General features: G+C 42.1%; 1 protein-coding gene across 2 annotated transcripts in view; it reads right to left on the reverse strand.

The window, feature by feature from the left end:
- Positions 1–364, reverse strand: part of ACSL4 (acyl-CoA synthetase long chain family member 4) — an 88153-nt gene extending 87789 nt beyond the window's left edge. The window contains exon 1 of one of the 2 annotated variants that reach the window (XM_058714110.1): positions 97–364. The gene's annotated coding sequence lies outside the window, so the exon portion shown is untranslated. The remainder of the gene's footprint in view (positions 1–96) is intronic. The other variant, XM_058714112.1, reaches the window with a different exon arrangement.
- Between the last annotated feature and the right edge of the window lie 8835 nt (positions 365–9199).

The following is a 9199-nucleotide window of genomic DNA, read 5'->3' on the forward strand; positions in this document are numbered from 1 at the left end:
CCCCTCCACCTCCGCGGGGCTCAGGTGCGGGACGGCGGCGCCGCCGGAGCTGGGGCCCCTACCGCGACAAGGGTCAGCAGCCGGGGCTATACTTACCGGAGACGCGGTCCACACGGCGTCTTCGCAGCCGGCCCGCGCCTGGCACCCGGAAAGCCCGCGGAAAAACCGCGTGCCCGCTAGCGCTGGGGCGAGGAGGGGCGCGCCACGGAAGCCGGAGAAAAAGCCGCAGCGGCCCGCGCGCACCCGGACGGCCGGCGGAGGCGGGACGAGGCGCGGCGCGGCGCGGCGCGAGCCCGGAAAAGACGCGCCCGGAGGGGCGGGCGGAGCGGGGGCGCGCGGTGGTGTGGCTGAGCGGGCCGAATCGCGGGCGGCCGACGTCTCGGCCCACCCACGCTCCCGCCTCCGCTCGCCCCGGACGTCAGCCGAGGAGGCGGGGCCGAGAGGGCTTCCCGAGACGAGGGAGGGCGCTGCGGGCGAGCCGAGTCGACTAACGGCTCCTCCCTGGCTCGCCGCAGCCTCTCGCTCTGGCTTCCGAGTCGCCGGGAGGGCGGGCCGGCTGGCCGCGTTATCAAGTGTGTTTTCGGAAGGGCCTGGAGCCTATCCGATTTCAGCGAGGTCTGGGACGCGCCCATCGCCCGCACCTGTGCTGGCTTCCTAGGACTCAGCCCCAGGATGAAAGTTCCCCTCGGGTCATCTTCCAGCTGCCCTTTACAGATACTCATCTTTGGACCTAGCCTCTCTTTCTTCTGAGGGAGATCCTATTCTTTGATTAAAGGCATCCTGCTCCTCCAAGCCTGAGCCAATGCCCTTGTTCCTTTCACCTCGCCTCTCACTGCGTTAAGACCCCAGCTCCCTCTCGCTTATGAAATACCAAAAGAATGGGGAGGAGGGGGGTTCACTTTATGTCTTTCCTTCCCACCGTGGTGTAATAGCAAAAGAGCCGACAGCTGATAAGGGTCACCGCGGCATTTTGACATTTTACTGGCCATGATCGTAGCTCATGAGCCAGTCCTACAAAGACTGTTCCCAAGAGATTCAAGAAATTGCTGTTAAAAACAGAATTCTGGTGAACTGCCTCAAGACTGCAAAAGGGACAGACCATAATTGTAAATGAGCCATGACAAACTGCAAGAATATATCACCAGAAGAAGTAAAAAGCACCAATATTCTTCCAAGCTCCCTGATGCATAATGGAGGACTAACTTCCTATTCCTGCTAGCAATGGACATTTCATTTCATTTGCTATTTCCCATCTTCCCATAGAATTACTTGTCACCCTACAGGCTAGAGTCATTGTTAACTTTACCATGCATCCAGATCATCTTGGGTGCTTGTTAAACTATGGGTGCCTATAGCTACAACCTCCGGATACTCTGTTTAGGATCTGAGGGGGACTGAGAAATTTTATTTTTTTTTTTTTTTTTAAATTTTTTTTTTTTTCAACATTTTTTATTTATTTTTGGGACAGAGAGAGACAGAGCATGAATGGGGGAGGGGCAGAGAGAGAGGGAGACACAGAATCGGAAACAGGCTCCAGGCTCCGAGCCATCAGCCCAGAGCCTGACGCGGGGCTCGAACTCACGGACCGCGAGATCGTGACCTGGCTGAAGTCGGACGCTTAACCGACTGCGCCACCCAGGCGCCCCGAGAAATTTTATTTTTTAATAAGCATCCCAGGTCATGGTGGTTGGAAGCCAACATACTTATTCTGGACTGGGATTACTCAGCCAATTTCCAACAGGCCCGCCCACTTACATTTAATATGCCTACAAATATTACTACGGCAATCATGAACTTCCTTTTTCGAGATTGACCTAGAAAGTTGTGGACTTCAAACGAATTTCTCATGTTTATTTTATGAGATCTTGTTGCAATAACAGAAATAAGTAATAATTTGCCAGCTATATAATTCACTGGGTGTCTGCAGTATACAGAGCCCTGTCATCCATAGCAGGGTTAACACAAATGAAATATAAGGAATGATCATCCCTGCCCTCAACAAATTTAGTGTCTAGTCATGAAATTAAAACACAGACACAGGACAGACCCAGTATAGCACGTAAGTCAATCTGTTGGACCAAGAAGAAAAAGAACTTATAATTAAAGAATACTTTGGTCCATTTCCTTCACTACCTATCATTTAGCTCAGACCTCTTCAACTAGGTAATCTCCTCTGAACACTGAGTCCTCAGTTTACTGAAGTTCCTCCAGCGTTACAAGGTAAAAAGGAAACCCTGAAGCTATCAGGTTTTGTTGGTATGTATGAATTTGTATACATACATACCTGTGCATATGCATGTGTGTATATATGGATATAGATATATTTATCAGACCAAGAAACTACTTGAATGTTTCAAGATCTTTATCACTTAGGTTATTCATTAATACAGACAGTCCTGGCTACCTTTATCACATACCAGATCTCCCCTTCTATGGTTAACCACACCCAGGATGAAGCCGGAAGAAGAGCTACAACTCCAAAAAGGAAATCAAGTGTATCCATACTATTTCTAGCTTTCCTTTCTCACTCCTTCAAGGTCCAGACAAAACCTTGTTTAATTTCTTGTCATCGGAAACCCTCAAGCATTCCTACCCAGGAACAAAACATTCCTCCCCCCACCCCCACCCCCCCACCCCCCACCACTGCCAGCTGCCTGACATTTTAGAGAGAACATTTGCACGATTGTTTACTAGCTAGGAAGACATGGGATTATTACCCCTATTTTACAGGTGGAGAAATAGATGCAGGTTAAATGACTTGTCCAGTCACATAAGTAACTAGTAACAGAGCCTGGGTTTCCTAACCATGGTTCTCACATCTCCTACACTACTGCCTTTGTGACTACATGAGGTTTCCTGGGTAGTAAGTCCTCCCCAGAACTACCAATCAAATTAGAAACAGAAGAGATAAACATATGGAAATGGAAAACACAGTGCAACTGACAGATTCAAAATACAACATCAAAAGCACTTAAAAGCATGAGAAATAGACTGAAGCCAAATGGAATTTAACACGGCAGCTCTCTTAGCAGGTACCGATATTTAGGCCTTGCTCATTTTACTCTCCTGTAACAAGAAGCTGAAAGAGATAGCCAAGCTGCTCCTGGCATTAGTTATTTATGGAAGGGCAGAAAACAACGTTCTTCATGGACTGTGTAACAAGCCTTTGCGTGTTAAACATACTTCACAGGTTTGTAAAATAATAACTTCCTCCTGTGGCCCAACTACACGCAGCAGGACTTTATCATAATATTTGCATAGACATGTTATGTTTTGTCATTAGCGAGGCCTTGTTTTTTTCAGGCCCCTAACGAAGCCAAATACTGTCTTCAAAGGTATGCCTTAACAACTGGTAAAATCAGAAACCTAGACAAGAGATGATCTTACTGTGAATATCCCAAGCTACTGCATTAAAAAATGGTCAGCAGTGTAGTAGCTAGATCTAAATGTTATCTTTCGAGAAATGATTCTTTCATCTTTTTCAAATGATGATTTCTTTTCATCCTGGAATATTGTACAGGTTTTTATGTGAACTGAAAAAATAAAAAAATAAACATTAAAAAAATTTTTAAGTGAATTCCTATCCCCTCTAAATAAAAGCCTCCACAGTGTCCTTGCAAATTGCTTTAGCAATTTCTTCCCAAAAGTGGGTGGAAAAAAAGAACAAAATATTCAGATTATCTGTAAGGCCAGAGGCAAATGAAATGGTCTGTGGTTGTCATCAGATCTGCATGGAAATTACCTTTAGTATGTTTTTGCCCACTTTCTGTAGTGATTCTAGCCCGATAAGGTTAGGGGGAAAGATAGGTCATCAGTATCATAACTCACATTCAATCTGTCTTCATTTTCCTTTCCCTTTCACATACAAGAAGATTAGATTTCATCTCCCATTCTTAAAAGACAAGTCAAATCACAACAACATTTTTTAATGTCCCTTACTCAGAATCATTGACTACTAGAGCCAGGAGGCCACTAAGAGGCAGACTAACAGGACTGAAAACCATATGGGCTTTGGACATGGACCAAACTAGACCAAGTTACATAATCTCTTCAAAGCCTCCTCATCTGTAAATTGGGGATAATAATGGTCCCTCATTCATAGGACTCTTCTGAGGGAGGTTAAATGAAACCATGCCCGTAAAAAGCCTGGTTTATGACAAGTGTGGAGAAAATGGTGGCTATTAATTACTAAGTTTGACCTCCTCATTTTACACGTGAGAAAAAAAGGAAGCTGGTACCAAAACTCACATCTCTCCATTAGACCACACCAGTCTTTCTCCAGATTCTCCTATTTACTGACTGACTTTCTTTAAAGCCAAGGGCGAAATTCCTTAAGTTTCTACAACCACAACCTTCACTTTCATTTACTAAATCACCCTCTGACCTCCAGGCTTCAATCCTCTAAATATGCCCTTTGCTAGTGCCTTCTATGAAATGGACAAGCCCCTTCATTATACCTAGATATTCATTCTGCTTAAACCTAGTGCTTACTCAAAGCACTCCTTCTCCAAACTAAAATGCTATAATAAAACTGTCTCATTTGAGTGCCTGGGTGTCTCAGTCAATTAAGTGTGCCACTTCAGCTCAGGCCATGATCTCGAGTTTCGTGAGTTGGAGCCCTGTGTCAGGCTCAGTGCTGACAGCTCGGAGCCTGGGGCCTGCTTTGGATTCTGTTCCTCCCTCTCCCTCTCTGCCCCTCCCCCCTTCCCCCCCCAAAATAAACAAACATTTAGGAAAAAATTAAAAAACAACAAAAACACTGTCTCCTTCACGTGGAACCCAGTACAGGCCAAGTTATTGTTATTAAAATGAAACATCTTTAGCAACACTTTTAAATAACAATGGCCACCAGGTATTAAATACTATGTGCCAGACACTGCCCCAAACACTTTGCACTTATTATTTCATTTTACCCTCACAATAAGCTTATGAGGTAGATATATTACTATTTCAGGGGAACATGTGCATATCACTGAATAAGGAATATTTCACATGCCCAGCTTATTATCACATAAACCCGTCTAAAAGAGAAGCAAATTCTCATGTGGGAGCATTCTACTTCTATATTAGGCACAAGGGGACCCCTCCTATAAAAAGACACTTAAAGCAAATACGTTGAAGGTGAACTCATAGATTTTGAGAGTCACTTTTAGCTAGGTTATGTATCTAATCCAGACTATCTATACAGACAGCTTTGAGAATCAGGGTCTAACCTCAACTTTCTGCAATCTCATTTCAATAGTATTTATAAAAGAATTCAACAAATCCGATTTTGTTGCCACTGGGGAAAATATTAGGTATGGCAATGGAGATCAGCATATGAATTAGTTCTCTCTTTGTTGAGCCATGAAGCAAATTAGGCCTTATGTAAAATTGTCTGAACTGTTTGTAGCGATAAGTTGCTGTCCACAGACTAATACATTCCTGAAAGGCTATTTTTATTTTTTTAAGTTTATTTATTTGTTTTGAGAGACAGAGAGAGCATGTGTGCACCAGAGGGGGAGGGGCACAGAGAGAGGGAGAGAGAGAGAGAATCTTGAACAGGCTCTGCACTGTCAGGGAAGAGCCTGATATGGGGCTTGAACTCACGAACCTTCAGATCATTACCTGAGCCAACATCAAGAGTCAAACACTTAACTGCCTGAGCCACCCAGACACCCCTGAAAGACTCTTTTAAAGCAAATTTCGGGGCACCTGGGTGGCTCAGTCAATTAAGAGGCTGACTTCAGCTCAGGTCATGATCTCACAGGTGATGAGTTTGAGCCCTGCATCAGGCTCTGTGCTGACAGCTCAGAGCCTGGAGCCTGATTCAGAATCTGTGTCTCCCTCGCTCTCTGCCCCTCCCCCACTCATGCTCTATTTCTCTCTCTCTCTCTCTCTCTCTCTCTCTCGCATGTGCTCTCTCTCTCTCTTGCGTGCGCACGTTCAAAAATAAATGAAACACCAAAGCAAACTTTCACACAGTAAGCCCCAGTTATCCACTGATTGTCTCTTTATTATTATTTTGCTTATAAAAGAAGTACATGTTTGCTTCTTTTGTTCAAATAGAAGTTTACAAAGTAAAAGAATCTCTGATCCTGCTCTATGGAGATAATGACAGCTATGAGCAATCTGATACATATCTTCCCAAATGCACATATATGGTCACAAATACTTATTTTTTCAAAATGAGAATATATTATACACATTGCTCTACAAATTGCTTTCATCCACTTAGTATATATCACAAACATCATTCCATGTTATTATATTTGTATGTAGATATCTAAATAATTAGGCCCCCCCCTTTTTTTACTGCTACCCAGTATTCCATAGTTCAGGTGTACCATAATGTATTAGCCATATCCCTATTGATGAACATTCAGGATCTTTCCCTAATTCTTCACAATACTCCAATTAATATCCCCATGCATGTGTCTTTGTGTATTTGTTCAAGCATCTCTATATAGTTGAGCCCTGTAAGTGGTAATGATGCTGGGTCAAAGAGTATGTGTATTTTATTTTATTTTGTTTAAGTTTATTTATTTATTTTGAGAGAGAGAGATAAAGCAGGGAAGAGGCAGAGAGAGAGGGAGACAGAGAATCCCAAGCAGGCTCAGCGCTGTCAGCTTGGAGTCCGCTTCAGGGCTTGAACTCAGGAACCTTGAGATCATGACCTAAGAGGAAATCTGGAGTCAGTCGCTTAACCGACTGAGCCACCCAAGCGGCCCAAGTATGTGCATTTTAAATTTTAAAAGATACTGTCAAGTTGTCTTTTAAAAGGACCAAACCTGGGGCGCCTGGGGGCTCAGTCGATTAAGTGTCCAACTTCGGCTCAGGTCATGATCTCACTGTTTGTGGGTTCTAGCTCGGCATCTGGCTCTGTGCTGACAGCTCAGAGCCTGGCCCTGCTTTGGATTCTGTGTCTCCCTCTCTCTCTGTCCCTCCCCTGCTTGCGCTCCCTCTCTCTCAAAAATAAATAAACATTACAAAAAAATTTTTGAAGACCAAACCAACTTACATTCCTACTTAGAGTATATAAGAGTGCCATTTTCGTCATATCCTTGAAAGCTTTGAATAGTATCAATCTTTAAAAATCTTGCCAATCCAGGGGCACCTAAGTGGCTCAGTCAGTGAGATATCTGACTCTTGATTTTGGCTCAGGTCATGATCTCACGGTTCATGTGTTCAAGCTCTGCCTTGTGTCAGGCTCTGCACTGATAGCCCAGCATGGATAGTGAGGAGCCTGCTTGGGATTCTCTCTCCCTCTCTTTCGGCCCCTTCACCATTCATGTGTGTGTGCACGTGTGTGCACTCTCTCTCAAAATAAATAAACTTTAAAAAATAAATAAAAAATAAAAATCTTGCCAATCCCACAGGCAAACAATGCTATCTCATTACTGTTTAATTTCCATTCATTAAAATGTTTGAGGGCTGCTTGGGTGGCTCAGCCAGTTAAGCATGTGATTTTGGCTCAGGTCATGATTTCATGGTTCATGAGTTTGAGCCCTGAGTCTGGCTCTCTGCTGTCAGCCCACTGTGGATCTTCAGTCTCCCTCTCTCTCTGCCCCTCCCCTCATTTGTTCCCTCTCTCATAAACTTTTTAAAAAGTTTGATAATCATATGTATTTTTCTAAAAGTAATAACTATTCATTACAGAAAATATAGAAAACACCAAAAATATATAAAGAATGCTCTTTACATCCACAATTCTGCTTCCCTGAGTGAGCCACTAGGAATATTTTGATGTATTTTTACCAGTTTCTTCTTATGCATATTTTTTTCCAAAACTGGAACCATTCTATACATTCAGTTGACCCTTGAACAGTGTGGTGGGAGGGTAGGGGTGCTGATCCCCTGTGCAGTGGAAAATCCACATATAACTTTTGATTCCCCACAAACTTAACTGCTAATAGGCTATTGTTGACTGGAAGCCTTACAGATAACACAGCCAATGAGCACATATTTTGTATGTTACATGTATTATACACTGTATTCTTACAAGAAAGTAAGCTATAAAAAAAGAAAGTGTTATTATGAAAATCATAAGGAAAAAATCATAGGGAAGAGAAAATCCATTTATAGTACTATACTGCATCAAAAAATTCCATATATATGTTGTTCAAGGATCAACTGTATAGTATTGTGTGCTTTTCTTCACTTGACCTTTAATGTGAGCCCTCTCCCATGTTATTAAAAATTATTTAAAAATCATGTTGAAGGCTGCATAATATTTTAGCATATGGATGTTACCTAATTAATTTAACCAGTCCCCTATTGTTTGTGGGGCATTTAGGTTGGTCTTTAAATTTTTCTAGTACTGTAACTGATCCTGTTCTGAACATCCTTGAATATAAATTTGCATGTCTCTGTAATTAGTTTTTTGAAATAATTCTTAGATGCAAACTTGCTGAATCAAATGATACATTTCAAGGTAATTGACTAGAATCCCTAAAACACTTTCCCTGTGATTTTCAAAAGCAATTGAAAACAATAATTTGTAGTAATAGTCCCATTGATAAATAGACCCCAATAAGAAGACAAACACATGCACTGATCTTCTGTAAAACCATAAAAGCAATTTTAAATTAAATTAAATTAAATATAATGATTCTTGAAATGAGTCACCGGCACAAAATAGTGCCTGATTTGGGGTGGAGAGATTGTTTCTTTTGTTTAGGATTTGAGTTTGGGCAGTTTTTTGGCAGGTGTACACTATTTTAACATTTTACTGGAGAAAAAAGGTGGGGACAAATAGTTTAATTGAACAGAACACACTCACCTTAAAAGCCTTTCAGCTTCAATTACACCTCCCTCCCCCCAGACCTCACACTCAATCCTGTTCCCAGCCTTTAACAGAAGTGACTGCTTTTTTGGAAATAAACAAGCTGACCTAGGGCTGAAAGAAAGACTAAATACAGAAAACCAAGGAAGGCACAAATGCAAAATAGGCTTGCAAATTAACAAAAAAAGAAATAGCCAAGGGGTAATCAAAACATCAAAAACAGGTCTTCAGAGAATGGAGATCATATCAGTTCCCTGGTCAAGTTGTGTGATTGTAAATTTTGATACAGCCTTTATCTAATCTACTATTGTTTTTAACTTGAGGAAACCTCCAAAATTGGAAATAAATACTAATGCAAAGACTAGAGCTTTACTGTTTTCATTAGCTCTGTATTTTATTTACTTTTTAAGCTTTTTTTAAAAATTTAAATTCCAG

The sequence above is a fragment of the Neofelis nebulosa genome, chromosome X, assembly GCF_028018385.1.
Source record: "Neofelis nebulosa isolate mNeoNeb1 chromosome X, mNeoNeb1.pri, whole genome shotgun sequence".
In the NCBI taxonomy this organism is placed as follows: domain Eukaryota; kingdom Metazoa; phylum Chordata; class Mammalia; order Carnivora; family Felidae; genus Neofelis; species Neofelis nebulosa.